The sequence below is a fragment of the Lampetra fluviatilis genome, chromosome 66 (assembly GCF_964198595.1).
Source record: "Lampetra fluviatilis chromosome 66, kcLamFluv1.1, whole genome shotgun sequence".
Taxonomy (NCBI): domain Eukaryota; kingdom Metazoa; phylum Chordata; class Hyperoartia; order Petromyzontiformes; family Petromyzontidae; genus Lampetra; species Lampetra fluviatilis.
Genome location: NC_136340.1, coordinates 813353 through 832048, shown reverse-complemented (window position 1 = coordinate 832048; position 18696 = coordinate 813353). Strand labels below are relative to the sequence as shown.

Here is an 18696-nt window from a genome sequence, read left to right as displayed (position 1 = left end):
CTTTCGACTCCCCCAACGACTTGCGAGAGCACCCCCCCAATGCCCGTGTTGCTAGCATCCGTGTCTAGCAAGAAGGGACTCGCAAAGTCAGGATAACGCAAGGGTGGGGCACCCACCAAGGCATCCCGGAGGGAGCAGAACGCGGCCTCCTCCTCCGGTCCCCATCGGAACTTGACTCCTTTTGCCGTTAGAGCGTGCAAGGGTTTTGCAATGGTGGCGAAATGCTCAACGAATCGGCGGTAATAAGAAGCAAAACCGATGAAACTGCGCACGTCCGAAACTGACGTGGGCGTCGGCCATGAACTGACACAGTCCGTCTTCGCGGGATCGGTAGAGATCCCCGAAGAGTCGACAATGTGGCCCAAGTATCTAACGGACTTACGAAGAAGGTGGCATTTGGCCGGTTTAAACTTTAAATTAGCCGATCGCATTCTCAAGAACACCCTTCTCAATCGCTGGAGGTGTTCCTCAAACGTCTTACTGAAAACAATGACATCGTCAAGGTAAATCAAGCACGTATCCCATTGCAAGCCCGACAAAACCAACTCCATAAGGCGCTGAAACGTCGCGGGAGCGGAGTGAAGTCCCATGGGTAACCGGTTAAACTGGAACAGGACCCCTGGAGTCCGAAATGCTGTCTTAGGTTTAGACTCGTCGTCGAGTGGCAACTGCCAGAATCCCGATAATAAATCAAGAGTCGAAAAATATTGCGCACCAGACAATGCATCGAGGGACTCGTCCATTCTGGGGAGCGGATACCCGTCAGCCACAGAGATTTTATTCAGGCAACGGAAATCTACGCAAAATCGCAAGGACCCGTCCTGCTTTTTAACCAGCACAATAGGTGCTCCCCAAGGACTGGAAGAATGCGAAATAATGTCGGCTTCCAGCATATCGTTGACGGCCGACTGAACGTGTTCCTTCTCAGCAGGACTCAGTCGGAAGGGATTTTGCCTGACCGGTGCCGCATCGCCCGTTTCAATATGGTGGCGTAACAGGTTCGTGCACCCAATGTCATACTTATACTTACTGAACACATCAGAAAACTCTATCAGCAACGCACGCAGCGCACCCAACTGTACCGTTGACAAATCGTTCGAGTCCGCGCACAGCGAATCGACCCATCCAAGGTCCTCCCTCACTGTAATGTTCCGCGTGGGGCTCGGATCAACCTGCGCAACCAGCCTCTCTTCCGCAGGGACCCGTGCCACGTGAGCTAGCACGGTGCCCTGCTGAATAACGGCCGGCCGCGACCCAGCATTTAAAACCATGACAAACGGGTCCTTGTCAGCCCGAACCAAAGTGTGAGCCACCGACAAATCGAGACCTCCGACAGCCCTATTTGAAGGACCCAAAAGCATGCTTTGTTCCGAGGTCTCCCCCACCCACGGTTTCCGCAACCGGAGGGGAATTGACATCTGTGAACCCGGGGGCACGTGCACGGTCTGTGTCGCCAACGCTTGTATCGTAGCGCACGCCGTCCGAATTTCAGTAGGGTTCGTTAAAAATGAAATACGGCGACCCGATGGTAGTTCAATGCAACGCTGATCGATGAGAATTTTAATGGGCATTTTAGCCAAAAAATCTGTGCCCAATAGACAAGGAACCGCCAAGGAAGAAGAAACGAAAACGGGTCCCGACAATGTTATATCTCCAGTGCAAATGGACGCCCTAATCTGACCGATAATGCCCAACGATCCCCCATTAGCGGCGTAAAATGGCACGTCCACTGGGAGCAGCGGTCGACATTGGACGGGGAGAATGTTGTAAATGAGGTCCGATATAATAGTCGCCGACGCCCCCGTGTCCACTAACACCCTGACCTCGACCCCATCAATGAATCCTGTAACGACGGATGATCCCGCCGAGGCAGCCACTATTCTGTGCCCCAACTCCGACCATTTAATGTCCCCCCGGTCCCGGCCGAACCCCCCTCGCCGAACCGAATCCCCGAACCCTAACCGGCTCTCCTCTGCCGCAACGCGATGGCCCATGTGTGTCGTGAATGTAGGCCGAGCATGTGAGGTGCCGCGACTTGCCGGGGTTAGTAGGGACGACTTGGGGCTTGGTCGTCGTCCAGCCGAGGTCCCATGGCGCGCTGACGTGGAGCGCGGCAACCGGACGCCACGTGGCCCCGGAGGCCGCAGTTATAACACGTGATGAGGGTCGTCGGAGATCTCGGTTGCTCCAGCTTGCGGGCCGATCGCAGAGGCGAATGACCCCCGACCTCCAGTCCCCTGGTCGTCCCGTGGTGAACGCCTCCTCTCGTGGGCTGACAACTTGGGGTTCGGTGACCACCGGGCCCGGAGCTGAGGCCACGGCAGCGTTGCAGACGACCGCCTGTTTACGTTGAAGGACCTCGTGCGCCTGTATACTTGTTGTGACCCGCAAGGAAGAAATATCGATCTCGTCGGCCATGTTGATGGGGACCCCCAGGTCCTGGGCCAACTTGAGCAGTTGCTCCAAGACCAACGCGTCCTGGCCCTCCTCGTCCATACGAGGGAACGCGGCGTCGGCGAGAGCCAGCAACGCCGTCTGGTAGGCGAGCACGGTCTCCATGTCCGCCTTCCGCCTTGCGTAAAAATGATGGCGACACGCCGAGGGAGGTCCGTAGACCTTGGCCATGAGACCCAACGCGGCCTTAAGCGTGGAGCGGTCCGACCTCCGTGCTGACGTGAAGGCCGCGAGCGCGTTGTCGTCCAACATGGCAGGCAGTGCCCGCAGCGCCGTAGCGTCGGACCAGGCGGACATTTCCTGATGCGCCAGAAATCTGCGCTGGAATTGGCCCCAGTCCCCGCCATCCGCCTTGAAGGCTGACAATGTTGGAAGGCGCTGTTGAAAGATGAAGTCGTCCTATGCCTCGTGGTTCCTCTCCGCCGCTCCGTCGGTGTGAGAGATGGCGGCCCCAATGGCGGGTGTCTGATGGCGGTCCGCAGCGCGCGTTGATGACGTAAGCGGGCGCGCTTGGAGAACCGCCGCCACGTGGTGCTCGCCGTTCCCGCCAAAAGATGGCCACGCAGTAGAAAGGGCGGGAATCCCCCAGTCATTTTAGCGGGAATCCGCGGGGTGACCCTGTTGAATGTCCGCCGACGTCCCCACTCCTCCCGACGTGCTGATCTCCGCCAGGATGGACGCGGCGGCGAGCAGCAGCTCTGCCAGACGGGAGTGCGCCTCGCGGAGCACGGCTTCGGTCCCCAATCGCTCGTCCGGCGCCCTCGGTGGATCCTGCGGCGTCGGCATTTCTTCTTCCTCACCCCCCGATGCCAGCTGGCCCGAGTCGTCAAGGTTATCCTCGTGGTCAATCTCGTGAGTCCGACGGGTCTTCCTTGTATCCATGCTTGGAAGACTGTTTCACTTCTGACACCAGTTGAAGTATTTGAATGACGGCAGGAAACTCCTTGACGGGTAACACACTTTTTATTAAATCTTGACTTGTCACTATACAACGAGTGGTCTCTATTCCTCGGACGACACACACCTCACTCAACACGTGTAGTTACTATTCCTCCGGCTACACACACTTCACTTGACTCGTGTAGCTTCTATTCCTCCGGCTACACACACTTCACTTGACTCGTGTAGCTTCTATTCCTCCGGCTACACACACTTCACTTGACTCGTGTAGCTTCTATTCCTCCGGCTACACACACTTCACTTGACTCGTGTAGCTTCTATTCCTCCGGCTACACACACTTCACTTGACCCCGTAACGTCCGTGGAGCCTACAGGCCCACCCCAGCTTGGGCGTGGGCCACAACCTCTGAGTCCCACGAGCCGGCCCTCTCACGGACGTTCGGCCCCGGGTCCCAGGGTTCCGACTCCTCCTCCGTCTTCAGTCTTCGCTGGTACTCCTTCCCCGTGCGCCTGTGCGCATCCCCTTATATAGTCGCCGCTCATGGGAGACGGAGTGTATGCGGACCTCGACGTGAGCATCGCTCCTTAGTTGACCAATCACGACGCGCTGTTCCTACGATCCGTTTTCCCCAGCGCGTGTTACCACTACACAACCAATCACGCCGCGCTGCCACACGATCACTCCCTCTCAAGCGCGTCACCGGCACACAGCCAATCACTACCACATAACCCATGACCCCGCGCTGACCCCTGATCCTTCACCGTCAGCGCGCGTCACCAACACACACAGCCAATCACTACGCGCTGACACACGATCCCTACCCCAGCACGTATCACCACTACACATGTAACGCGGGAGACCAGGGTTCAATTTCCCGTCGGGGAGAGCAACTCTTTTTTAAAAAATGGCCACTGGCTCTCATTGTTATTACAATTTAAAAGGACTTGCTCTTGACTTTAATCACGTGATTTTCACCAATCGTTAGGTAACCTGCTGCTCTAACCAGCTTGAACTTTTAAAGATAAACCCCTCTTCATTTCAATCAGTAATATGCCGAGAATATGGGTTCATTTCTACTTGTTATAATATCAGTCAATCTAGAATCAGTCGCATTCTGAGCGGGTCCTCGATAGTATAGTGGTTAGTATCCCTGCCTGTCACGCGGGAGACCGGGGTTCAATTCCCCGTCGGGGAGAGCAATACTTTTTAAAATGTTTTGGCGACTGGCTCTCATTGTTATTACAATTTAAAATCACTTGCTGTTCCCTTTTATCACGTTAATTTCACCAAACGTTAAGTCACCTGCTGCACTCAAAAGCCTGAACTTTTAAAGATGACTCCTTATTCATTTCAAACGATTATTTATTGAGTATTAGAGATTATTTCTAATTATAATTTCTGTCAATCACAAATCTGCCCCACTCTGACCGAGTCATCGATAGCAAAGCCGTTAGATTCCCCACATGTAACGCGGGAGACCAGGGTTCAATTCCCCGTCTGGGGAGCAACTCTTTTTAAAAAAATGGCCACTGGCTCTCATTGTTATTACAATTTAAAATTACTTGCTGTACCCTTTTATCATGTTAATTACACCAAACGTTGAGTCACCTGCTGCACTCAAAAGCCTGAACTTTTAAAGATGACTCCTTCTTCATTTCAAACGATTATTTATTAAGTATTAGAGATTATTTCTAGTTATAATGTCTGTCAATCACAAATCTGCCCCACTCTGACCGAGTCCTCGATAGTAAAGTCGTTAGGTTCCCCACATGTAACGCGGGAGATCAGGGTTCAATTCCCCGTCTGGGGAGCAACTCTTTTTTTAAAAAATGGCCACTGGCTCTCATTGTTATTACAATTTAAAATTACTTGCTGTTCCCTTTTATCACGTTAATTTCACCACCTGCTGCACTCAAAAGCCTGAACTTTTAAAAATGAATCCTTCTTCATTTCAAGCTATTATCTACTGAGAATATGAGTTTGTTTTGTTATAATTGCTGTCAATCACGAATTAGCCCCACTCTGACCGAGTCCTCGATAGTAACGTCGTTAGTTTCCCCACATGGAACGCGGGAGACCAGGGTTCATTTCCCCGTCGGGAAGAACTATCCTTTTAAAAAATGTTTTGGCCTCTGGCTCACCTTATTGTTATTACTATTTGAAAGGACTTGCTCTTGATTTTAATCACGTGATTTTCCCTAATCGTTAGGTAACCTGCTGCTGTAACCAGCTTGAACTTTTAAAGATAAACCCCTCTTCATTTCAATCAGTAATATGCCGAGAATATGGGTTCATTTCTACTTGTTATAATATCAGTCAATCTAGAATCAGCCTCATTCTGAGCGAGTCCTCGGTAGTATAGTGGTTAGTATCCCCGACTGTCACGCGGGAGACCGGGGTTCAATTCCACGTCTGGGAAAGCAACTCTTTTTAAAAATAAAATGGCCACTGGCTCTCATTGTTATTAAAATTAAAAATTACTTGCTGTTCCCTTTTATCACGTTAATTTCACCAAACGTTGAGTCACCTGCTGCACTCAAAAGCCTTAACTTTTAAAGATGAATCCTTCAACATTTCAAGCTATTATTTATTGAGTATTAGAGATTATTTCTAGTTATAATTTCTGTCAATCAGAAATCTGCCTCACCCTGACCGAGTCCTCGATAGTAAAGCCGTTAGGTTCCCCACATGTAACGCGGGAGACCAGTGTTCAATTCCCCGTCGGGGAGAGTAACTCTTTTAAAAAAGAAAATGGCCACTGGCTCTCATTGTTATTACAATTTAAAAGGACTTGCCCTTGACTTTAATCACGTGATTTTCACCAATTATGAAGTAACCTGCTGCTCTAACCAGCTTGAACTTTTAAAGATAAACCCCTCTTCATTTCAATCGGTAATATGAAGAGTATATGGGTTCATTTCTAGTTGTCATAATATCAGTCAATCTAGAATCAGTCGCATTCTGAGCGAGTCCTCGATAGTATAGTGGTTAGTATCCCCGCCTGTCACGCGGGGGACCGGGGTTCAATTCCCCGTCGGGGAGAGCAACACTTTTTAAAATGTTTTGGCCACTGGCTCTCATTGTTATTTCAATTTAAAATCACTTGCTGTTCCCTTTTATCACGTTAATTTCACCAAACGTTGAGTCACCTGCTGCACTCAAAAGCCTTAACTTTTAAAGATGACTCCTTCTTCATTTCAAACGATTATTTATTAAGTATTAGAGATTATTTCTAGTTATAATTTCTGTCAATCACAAATCTGCCCCACTCTGACCGAGTCCTCGATAGTAAAGTCGTTAGGTTCCCCACATGTAACGCGGGAGATCAGGGTTCAATTCCCCGTCTGGGGAGCAACTCTTTTTTTAAAAAATGGCCACTGGCTCTCATTGTTATTACAATTTAAAATTACTTGCTGTTCCCTTTTATCACGTTAATTTCACCACCTGCTGCACTCAAAAGCCTGAACTTTTAAAAATGAATCCTTCTTCATTTCAAGCTATTATCTACTGAGAATATGAGTTTGTTTTGTTATAATTGCTGTCAATCACGAATTAGCCCCACTCTGACCGAGTCCTCGATAGTAATGTCGTTAGTTTCCCCACATGGAACGCGGGAGACCAGGGTTCATTTCCCCGTCGGGAAGAACTATCCTTTTAAAAAATGTTTTGGCCTCTGGCTCACCTTATTGTTATTACTATTTGAAAGGACTTGCTCTTGATTTTAATCACGTGATTTTCCCTAATCGTTAGGTAACCTGCTGCTGTAACCAGCTTGAACTTTTAAAGATAAACCCCTCTTCATTTCAATCAGTAATATGCCGAGAATATGGGTTCATTTCTACTTGTTATAATATCAGTCAATCTAGAATCAGCCTCATTCTGAGCGAGTCCTCGGTAGTATAGTGGTTAGTATCCCCGACTGTCACGCGGGAGACCGGGGTTCAATTCCACGTCTGGGAAAGCAACTCTTTTTAAAAATAAAATGGCCACTGGCTCTCATTGTTATTAAAATTAAAAATTACTTGCTGTTCCCTTTTATCACGTTAATTTCACCAAACGTTGAGTCACCTGCTGCACTCAAAAGCCTTAACTTTTAAAGATGAATCCTTCAACATTTCAAGCTATTATTTATTGAGTATTAGAGATTATTTCTAGTTATAATTTCTGTCAATCACAAATCTGCCTCACCCTGACCGAGTCCTCGATAGTAAAGCCGTTTGGTTCCCCACATGTAACGCGGGAGACCAGTGTTCAATTCCCCGTCGGGGAGAGTAACTCTTTTAAAAAAGAAAATGGCCACTGGCTCTCATTGTTATTACAATTTAAAAGGACTTGCCCTTGACTTTAATCACGTGATTTTCACCAATTATGAAGTAACCTGCTGCTCTAACCAGCTTGAACTTTTAAAGATAAACCCCTCTTCATTTCAATCGGTAATATGAAGAGTATATGGGTTCATTTCTAGTTGTCATAATATCAGTCAATCTAGAATCAGTCGCATTCTGAGCGAGTCCTCGATAGTATAGTGGTTAGTATCCCCGCCTGTCACGCGGGAGACCGGGGTTCAATTCCCCGTCGGGGAGAGCAACACTTTTTAAAATGTTTTGGCCACTGGCTCTCATTGTTATTTCAATTTAAAATCACTTGCTGTTCCCTTTTATCACGTTAATTTCACCAAACGTTGAGTCACCTGCTGCACTCAAAAGCCTGAACTTTTAAAGATGAATCCTTCTTCATTTCAAGCTATTATTTACTGAGGATATGAGTTTTTTTTTATAATTGCTGTCAATCACGAATTAGCCCCACTCTGACCGAGTCCTCGATGATAAAGTCGTTAGTTTCCCCACATGGAACGCGGGAGACCAGGGTTCAATTCCCCGTCGGGGAGAGCTACACTTTTTAAAATGTTTTGGCCACTGGCTCTCATTGTTATTACAATTTAAAATCACTTGCTGTTCCCTTATAAACGTTAATTTCACCAAACGTTAAGTCACCTGCTGCACTCAAAAGCCTGAACATTTAAAGATGACTCCTTCTTCATTTCAAACGATTATTTATTAAGTATTAGAGATTATTCCTAGTTATAATTTCTGTCAATCACAAATGTGCCCCACTCTGACCGAGTCCTCGATAGTAAAGTCGTTAGGTTCCCCACATGTAACGCGGGAGACCAGGGTTCAATTCCCCGTCTGGGGAGCAACTCTTTTCTAAAAAATGACCACTGGCTCTCATTGTTATTACAATTTAAAATTACTTGCTGTACCCTTTTATCACGTTAATTACACCAAACGTTGAGCCACCTGCTGCACTCAAAAGCCTGAACTTTTAAAGATGACTCCTTCTTCATTTCAAACGACTATTTATTAAGTATTAGAGATTATTTCTAGTTATAATTTCTGTCAATCACAAATCTGCCCCACTCTGACCGAGTCCTCGATAGTAACGTCGTTAGTTTCCCCACATGGAACGCGGGAGACCAGGGTTCAATTCCACGTCTGGGAGAACTACTCTTTTAAAAATGTTTTGGCCTCTGGCTCTCCTTATTGTTATTACTATTTGAAAGGACTTGCTCTTGACTTTAATCACGTGATTTTCCCTAATCGTTAGGTAACCTGCTGCTCTAACCAGCTTGAACTTTTAAAGATAAAAACCTCTTCATTTCAACCAGTAATAAGCCGAGAATATGGGTTCATTTCTACTTTTTATAATATCAGTCAATCTAGAATCAGCCTCATTCTGAGCGAGTCCTCGATAGTATAGTGGTTAGTATCCCCGCCTGTCACGCGGGAGACCGGGGTTCAATTCCACGTCTGGGAAAGCAACTCTTTTTAAAAAGAAAATGGCCACTGGCTCTCATTGTTATTACAGTTCAAAATTACTTGCTGTTCCCTTTTATCACGTTAATTTCACCAAACGTTGAGTCACCTGCTGCACTCAAAAGCCTGAACTTTTAAAGATGAATCCTTCTTCATTTCAAGCTATTATTTACTGAGAATATGAGTATTTTTTTTATAATTGCTGTCAATCACGAATTAGCCCCACTCTGACCGAGTCCTCGATGATAAAGTCGTTAGTTTCCCCACATGGAACGCGGGAGACCAGGGTTCAATTCCCCATCGGGGAGAGCTACACTTTATAAAATGTTTTGGCCACAGGCTCTCATTGTTATTACAATTTAAAATCACTTGCTGTTCCCTTTTATAACGTTAATTTCACCAAACGTTGAATCACCTGCGGCACTCAAAAGCCTTAACTTTTAAAGATGAATCCTTCAACATTTCAAGCTATTATTTATTGAGTATTAGAGATTATTTCTAGTTATAATTTCTGTCAATCACAAATCTGCCCCACTCTGACCGAGTCCTCGATAGTAAAGCCGTTAGATTTCCCACATGTGAAGTATTTGAATGACGGCAGGAAACTCCTTGACGGGTAACACACTTTTTATTAAATCTTGACTTGTCACTATACAACGAGTGGTCTCTATTCCTCGGACGACACACACTTCACTCGACACGTGTAGTTACTATTCCTCCGGCTACACACACTTCACTTGACTCGTGTAGCTTCTATTCCTCCGGCTACACACACTTCACTTGACTCGTGTAGCTTCTATTCCTCCGGCTACACACACTTCACTTGACTCGTGTAGCTTCTATTCCTCCGGCTACACACACTTCACTTGACTCGTGTAGCTTCTATTCCTCCGGCTACACACACTTCACTTGACTCCGTAACGTCCGTGGAGCCTACAGGCCCACCCCAGCTTGGGCGTGGGCCACAACCTCTGAGTCCCACGAGCCGGCCCTCTCACGGACGTTCGGCCCCGGGTCCCAGGGTTCCGCCTCCTCATCCGTCTTCAGTTTTCGCTGGTACTCCCTCCCCGTGCGCCTGTGCGCATCCCCTTATATAGTCCCCGCTCACGGGAGACGGAGTGTATGTGGTCCTCGACGTGAGCATCACTCCTTAGTTGACCAATCACGACGCGCTGTTCCTACGATCTGTTTTCCCCAGCGCGTGTTACCACTACACAACCAATCACGCCGCGCTGCCACACGATCACTCCCTCTCAAGCGCGTCACCGGCACACAGCCAATCACTACCACATAACCCATGACCCCGCGCTGACCCCTGATCCTTCACCGTCAGCGCGCGTCACCAACACACACAGCCAATCACTACGCGCTGACACACGATCCCTACCCCAGCGCGTATCACCACTACATCACCCCCTCCCACATAGCTCGCAGCCAGCCCGGCTGCTAAACAACAACACAACACAACGTCAACACAAGAAAAACCCCACCCCCCAGTGTGCCCTGTAACGCAACAACAACAACACAACAACAACAACAACCTATGTACAAATCGACAACCAACACAATAAAAGTCAACAACAACACACACAACACCTAGATAAGAAGCTATGTACAGCCCGACGAACAACACAATAAAAGCGAATTCCAGAAAATGAACGCGTCCAGTGTCTCTGCGACTACATGCAGTGACGAGGCGCTCCGGCCGCCTCGACTCCTCAATCGGTAGATCATAACAAGTAGCGCGACCTAGCGCGAGTCCGCCTGGCCGGTCCGTCGTATGGGACGGGACGCTGACGACCGTCCGGTGGCTCCGGCTGCTCTGGACGGCGCGGATCGGGCCTGGAAGGACCGGCCGCGCCGCGAAGATCCGGCCGCCGGTGGTCGGCAGCTGTCAGTTCCGAGACACCTGGGAGCGAATCAGGCGGAGACATGTGAGGATCAGGCAGAGACATTTCCCCCCTTGGGTCGTCGGTCACGTCACATGCTCGGCCCTCACGACACAAAGGGAGGCCATATGGAGGCGAGAACGGTTTCAGTCGGGAGGGGTGAACGTACCAACGGCGCTTTCCCCATTTTATTTGAACGCACTGGGGGCGTGCAACCCGCACGACCTCCATGGGTCCCCGCCATGGCTTCAACAATTTAGGCGACGTAGCCAAAGGTGCCTGAGGGCAATGCAGCCAGGCCCTATCACCTGGTTTCCAGTCGTGCACGGACACCTTCCGTGCACGCAACCGCTCGTTTGCAATTTGGCGAGCCCGCGAATTAAGCCGTGCGGCCTCCCTTGCCTCTGTCAGCTTATGGATATTAAATTTAATATGTTCTGCCAATTTCGAATTTGTTCGTGGTGCGGACAGGCCCAGCTGCGTTTCCATGGGCGGGTCGGCTTCCCGACCGTACATCAGATAGAATGGGGAAAATCCCGTTGCTGAATGGGGGGCCATTCTATACGCGGCGAGGACCCCCGGGACCTGCAGGTCCCAATCAACATGTGGCTCACACACCTGCTGGCACAGCATAGAAGTCAAAGTCCTGTGGAGTCTCTCCACCATCCCGTCCGTCTGTGGGTGGTACGGGGAGGTACGCACCTTCTTAGTACCCAATAGGTCGCACACCTCTTGCAGCAATTTACTTGAAAAATGTTTCCCTTGGTCGGTCAGCAAGCGTTCGGGAGCCCCCTTGTCCAGGACGTAGACCTGGACAAAGGCGTCCGTCACAGCCGCCGCCGACTGGTTGGCGAGTGGCCACGCCATAGGCCACCGGGTAAAATATTCGACACCCACCAACAGGTACTTATTACCCCTAGGCGTGACTGGAAAAGGCCCCAAAATATCGAGCGCAACGAGCTCGTTAGTGCGCGAGACCTGAATAGATTGCAGCGGTGGATTAGATGCCACGGGCGGTGGTTTCTGTCTGGCGCAATCAACACATCCCTTTAGAATATTCACCACGTCACTCTCCATCCCCGGCCAATAATAGTCACGCTGAAGCAGAGCAAGCGTTTTGTTTCCTCCCAAATGCAAGAGGCGTTCATGTGCGGCCAGGACAACTTTCCCCCTCACAGCGGAAGGAACCACAAGTGAGTGCCGCCGGGACAAACTATCCCATCTCATTAATAGGCCTTGCTTAAGTACCCAGGAGCCAGTTCGCTCCCGGCCCTCCTCGGGACCCCCCACCCTGCGGCGCAATGCTAGCAGGGAGCTGTCTTCCATTTGGAGACGGCCCCACTCAATCAGCGACAGTGAGAGTAGCGAGTCCTCTCCCTCAGGGGTAGCGGGAACATCCCCGATTGGTGCACCCGCGGTCGCAGCCAACGCCCCCATACCTTCCCCAACTGTCAGTTTACAGCACGCCGATCCCGATAAGCAGGCACATTTGTGACAAGGCGACAATCGCGACAGGGCATCGACGTTTGTGTGGCGCAACCCCTTACGGTATGTAGTCGTGAACTGATAGTCCTGGAGGACTTCCAACCACCGTGACAATTGGCCCGAGGGTTGGGCGACCCTCAATGAATACTGAAGCGCCGCGTGGTCCGTCCGGACCGTAAAGTGACGGCCATAGAGATACGGTCTAAATTGTTGTACAAAAAAAACAATAGCAAGCAGCTCGCGACGGGTGACGCAGTAGCGCTGCTCCGCCGGTGACAATACCCTGCTACCATAGGCGACCACCCTTTCGACTCCCCCAACGACTTGCGAGAGCACCCCCCCAATGCCCGTGTTGCTAGCATCCGTGTCTAGCAAGAAGGGACTGGCAAAGTCAGGATAACGCAAGGGTGGGGCACCCACCAAGGCATCCCGGAGGGAGCAGAACGCGGCCTCCTCCTCCGGTCCCCATCGGAACTTGACTCCTTTTGCCGTTAGAGCGTGCAAGGGTTTTGCAATGGTGGCGAAATGCTCAACGAATCGGCGGTAATAAGAAGCAAAACCGATGAAACTGCGCACGTCCGAAACTGACGTGGGCGTCGGCCATGAACTGACACAGTCCGTCTTCGCGGGATCGGTAGAGATCCCCGAAGAGTCGACAATGTGGCCCAAGTATCTAACGGACTTACGAAGAAGGTGGCATTTGGCCGGTTTAAACTTTAAATTAGCCGATCGCATTCTCAAGAACACCCTTCTCAATCGCTGGAGGTGTTCCTCAAACGTCTTACTGAAAACAATGACATCGTCAAGGTAAATCAAGCACGTATCCCATTGCAAGCCCGACAAAACCAACTCCATAAGGCGCTGAAACGTCGCGGGAGCGGAGTGAAGTCCCATGGGTAACCGGTTAAACTGGAACAGGACCCCTGGAGTCCGAAATGCTGTCTTAGGTTTAGACTCGTCGTCGAGTGGCAACTGCCAGAATCCCGATAATAAATCAAGAGTCGAAAAATATCGCGCACCAGACAATGCATCGAGGGACTCGTCCATTCTGGGGAGCGGATACCCGTCAGCCACAGAGATTTTATTCAGGCAACGGAAATCTACGCAAAATCGCAAGGACCCGTCCTGCTTTTTAACCAGCACAATAGGTGCTCCCCAAGGACTGGAAGAAGGCGAAATAATGTCGGCTTCCAGCATATCGTTGACGGCCGACTGAACGTGTTCCTTCTCAGCAGGACTCAGTCGGAAGGGATTTTGCCTGACTGGTGCCGCATCGCCCGTTTCAATATGGTGGCGTAACAGGTTCGTGCACCCAATGTCATACTTATGCTTACTGAACACATCAGAAAACTCTATCAGCAACGCACGCAGCGCACCCAACTGTACCGTTGACAAATCGTTCGAGTCCGCGCACAGCGAATCGACCCATCCAAGGTCCTCCCTCACTGTAATGTTCCGCGTGGGGCTCGGATCAACCTGCGCAACCAGCCTCTCTTCCGCAGGGACCCGTGCCACGTGAGCTAGCACGGTGCCCTGCTGAATAACGGCCGGCCGCGACCCAGCATTTAAAACCATGACAAACGGGTCCTTGTCAGCCCGAACCAAAGTGTGAGCCACCGACAAATCGAGACCTCCGACAGCCCTATTTGAAGGACCCAAAAGCATGCTTTGTTCCGAGGTCTCCCCCACCCACGGTTTCCGCAACCGGAGGGGAATTGACATCTGTGAACCCGGGGGCACGTGCACGGTCTGTGTCGCCAACGCTTGTATCGTAGCGCACGCCGTCCGAATTTCAGTAGGGTTCGTTAAAAATGAAATACGGCGACCCGATGGTAGTTCAATGCAACGCTGATCGATGAGAATTTTAATGGGCATTTTAGCCAAAAAATCTGTGCCCAATAGACAAGGAACCGCCAAGGAAGAAGAAACGAAAACGGGTCCCGACAATGTTATATCTCCAATGCAAATGGACGCCCTAATCTGACCGATAATGCCCAACGATCCCCCATTAGCGGCGTAAAATGGCACGTCCACTGGGAGCAGCGGTCGACATTGGACGGGGAGAATGTTGTAAATGAGGTCCGATATAATAGTCGCCGACGCCCCCGTGTCCACTAACACCCTGACCTCGACCCCATCAATGAATCCCGTAACGACGGATGATCCCGCCGAGGCAGCCACTATTCTGTGCCCCAACTCCGACCATTTAATGTCCCCCCGGTCCCGGCCGAACCCCCCTCGCCGAACCGAATCCCTGAACCCTAACCGGCTCTCCTCTGCCGCAACGCGATGGCCCATGTGTGTCGTGAATGTAGGCCGAGCATGTGAGGTGCCGCGACTTGCCGGGGTTAGTAGGGACGACTTGGGGCTTGGTCGTCGTCCAGCCGAGGTCCCATGGCGCGCTGACGTGGAGCGCGGCAACCGGACGCCACGTGGCCCCGGAGGCCGCAGTTATAACACGTGATGAGGGTCGTCGGAGATCTCGGTTGCTCCAGCTTGCGGGCCGATCGCAGAGGCGAATGACCCCCGACCTCCAGTCCCCTGGTCGTCCCGTGGTGAACGCCTCCTCTCGTGGGCTGACAACTTGGGGTTCGGTGACCACCGGGCCCGGAGCTGAGGCCACGGCAGCGTTGCAGACGACCGCCTGTTTACGTTGAAGGACCTCGTGCGCCTGTATACTTGTTGTGACCCGCAAGGAAGAAATATCGATCTCGTCGGCCATGTTGATGGGGACCCCCAGGTCCTGGGCCAACTTGAGCAGTTGCTCCAAGACCAACGCGTCCTGGCCCTCCTCGTCCATACGAGGGAACGCGGCGTCGGCGAGAGCCAGCAACGCCGTCCGGTAGGCGAGCACGGTCTCCATGTCTGCCTTCCGCCTTGCGTAAAAATGATGGCGACACGCCGAGGGAGGTCCGTAGACCTTGGCCATGAGACCCAACGCGGCCTTAAGCGTGGAGCGGTCCGACCTCCGTGCTGACGTGAAGGCCGCGAGCGCGTTGTCGTCCAACATGGCAGGCAGTGCCCGCAGCGCCGTAGCGTCGGACCAGGCGGACATTTCCTGATGCGCCAGAAATCTGCGCTGGAATTGGCCCCAGTCCCCGCCATCCGCCTTGAAGGCTGACAATGTTGGAAGGCGCTGTTGAAAGATGAAGTCGTCCTATGCCTCGTGGTTCCTCTCCGCCGCTCCGTCGGTGTGAGAGATGGCGGCCCCAATGGCGGGTGTCTGATGGCGGTCCGCAGCGCGCGTTGATGACGTAAGCGGGCGCGCTTGGAGAACCGCCGCCACGTGGTGCTCGCCGTTCCCGCCAAAAGATGGCCACGCAGTAGAAAGGGCGGGAATCCCCCAGTCATTTTGGCGGGAATCCGCGGGGTGACCCTGTTGAATGTCCGCCGACGTCCCCACTCCTCCCGACGTGCTGATCTCCGCCAGGATGGACGCGGCGGCGAGCAGCAGCTCCGCCAGACGGGAGTGCGCCTCGCGGAGCACGGCTTCGGTCCCCAATCGCTCGTCCGGCGCCCTCGGCGGATCCTGCGGCGTCGGCATTTCTTCTTCCTCACCCCCCAATGCCAGCTGGCCCGAGTCGTCAAGGTTATCCTCGTGGTCAATCTCGTGAGTCCGACGGGTCTTCCTTGTATCCATGCTTGGAAGACTGTTTCACTTCTGACACCAGTTGAAGTATTTGAATGACGGCAGGAAACTCCTTGACGGGTAACACACTTTTTATTAAATCTTGACTTGTCACTATACAACGAGTGGTCTCTATTCCTCGGACGACACACACCTCACTCAACACGTGTAGTTACTATTCCTCCGGCTACACACACTTCACTTGACTCGTGTAGCTTCTATTCCTCCGGCTACACACACTTCACTTGACTCGTGTAGCTTCTATTCCTCCGGCTACACACACTTCACTTGACTCGTGTAGCTTCTATTCCTCCGGCTACACACACTTCACTTGACTCGTGTAGCTTCTATTCCTCCGGCTACACACACTTCACTTGACCCCGTAACGTCCGTGGAGCCTACAGGCCCACCCCAGCTTGGGCGTGGGCCACAACCTCTGAGTCCCACGAGCCGGCCCTCTCACGGACGTTCGGCCCCGGGTCCCAGGGTTCCGACTCCTCCTCCGTCTTCAGTCTTCGCTGGTACTCCTTCCCCATGCGCCTGTGCGCATCCCCTTATATAGTCGCCGCTCATGGGAGACGGAGTGTATGCGGACCTCGACGTGAGCATCGCTCCTTAGTTGACCAATCACGACGCGCTGTTCCTACGATCCGTTTTCCCCAGCGCGTGTTACCACTACACAACCAATCACGCCGCGCTGCCACACGATCACTCCCTCTCAAGCGCGTCACCGGCACACAGCCAATCACTACGACATAACCCATGACCCCGCGCTGACCCCTGATCCTTCACCGTCAGCGCGCGTCACCAACACACACAGCCAATCACTACGCGCTGACACACGATCCCTACCCCAGCACGTATCACCACTACACATGTAACGCGGGAGACCAGGGTTCAATTTCCCGTCGGGGAGAGCAACTCTTTTTTAAAAAATGGCCACTGGCTCTCATTGTTATTACAATTTAAAAGGACTTGCTCTTGACTTTAATCACGTGATTTTCACCAATCGTTAGGTAACCTGCTGCTCTAACCAGCTTGAACTTTTAAAGATAAACCCCTCTTCATTTCAATCAGTAATATGCCGAGAATATGGGTTCATTTCTACTTGTTATAATATCAGTCAATCTAGAATCAGTCGCATTCTGAGCGGGTCCTCGATAGTATAGTGGTTAGTATCCCTGCCTGTCACGCGGGAGACCGGGGTTCAATTCCCCGTCGGGGAGAGCAATACTTTTTAAAATGTTTTGGCGACTGGCTCTCATTGTTATTACAATTTAAAATCACTTGCTGTTCCCTTTTATCACGTTAATTTCACCAAACGTTAAGTCACCTGCTGCACTCAAAAGCCTGAACTTTTAAAGATGACTCCTTATTCATTTCAAACGATTATTTATTGAGTATTAGAGATTATTTCTAATTATAATTTCTGTCAATCACAAATCTGCCCCACTCTGACCGAGTCATCGATAGCAAAGCCGTTAGATTCCCCACATGTAACGCGGGAGACCAGGGTTCAATTCCCCGTCTGGGGAGCAACTCTTTTTAAAAAAATGGCCACTGGCTCTCATTGTTATTACAATTTAAAATTACTTGCTGTACCCTTTTATCATATTAATTACACCAAACGTTGAGTCACCTGCTGCACTCAAAAGCCTGAACTTTTAAAGATGACTCCTTCTTCATTTCAAACGATTATTTATTAAGTATTAGAGATTATTTCTAGTTATAATGTCTGTCAATCACAAATCTGCCCCACTCTGACCGAGTCCTCGATAGTAAAGTCGTTAGGTTCCCCACATGTAACGCGGGAGATCAGGGTTCAATTCCCCGTCTGGGGAGCAACTCTTTTTTTAAAAAATGGCCACTGGCTCTCATTGTTATTACAATTTAAAATTACTTGCCGCCCGGCTTCCACCGCCGCACTGCCCCCCATCACCCCCCCCCACATAAACACGCACCCGCACCCACGTAGGGCCTCGTGGTCGGGTCACCTACCCTGAGTTTTCACCCGAGGGCCCCCTAGGGGGGGTTACCCCACGGTTTCTCAGGGCCAGGGAATTGGACAGGACCCTTCCCAGGCCAAGTAACACTGCGGCGCCGTGGGCGGATTTGAGATCGCACGACCACGGCGAGCTCAGAGAGCCCCGCAGTTAGAAACGCATACAAACACAAACACGGGTCAGCAAGGCAGATAGCTGGGATCAGAACCCGGGACGACTGATTGGTCGAAAGGTCAAAGGCCGGCGGGATCGCAAAAGAGCGGGAAATCCTAGGCTCAGGATTGGTCGAGAGACCAAGGCGGTCGGGACGGGGGCGCCTAGCCTTTGATGCGAATAGTTTAAAAGAAAACGCAGGGGCAGTAGGGAAGTCTCTTCTTCTGGAGTTTGGACACGGAGTCGGCGACGAAGGAGTCATCGGGCGAGCCGCTAGATTGTCTGCAGGACGATCTGAGTGCCGCAAGGTCACCAGGGACTACAGACGGTATCGTGTTGCGCGCCTTACAACACCTCAGAGCGGAGA

The 18696-nt window shown here is 51.1% G+C and overlaps 2 non-coding genes across 2 annotated transcripts; both read left to right on the top strand.

The window, feature by feature from the left end:
* Positions 1 to 6325: 6325 nt before the first annotated feature.
* Positions 6326 to 6397, top strand: TRNAD-GUC (transfer RNA aspartic acid (anticodon GUC)). The gene has a single exon. It is a non-coding gene; the product is annotated as a tRNA-Asp (tRNA).
* Positions 6398 to 7866: 1469 nt separating this feature from the next.
* TRNAD-GUC (transfer RNA aspartic acid (anticodon GUC)) lies at positions 7867 to 7938 on the top strand. The gene has a single exon. It is a non-coding gene; the product is annotated as a tRNA-Asp (tRNA).
* Positions 7939 to 18696: the final 10758 nt, after the last annotated feature.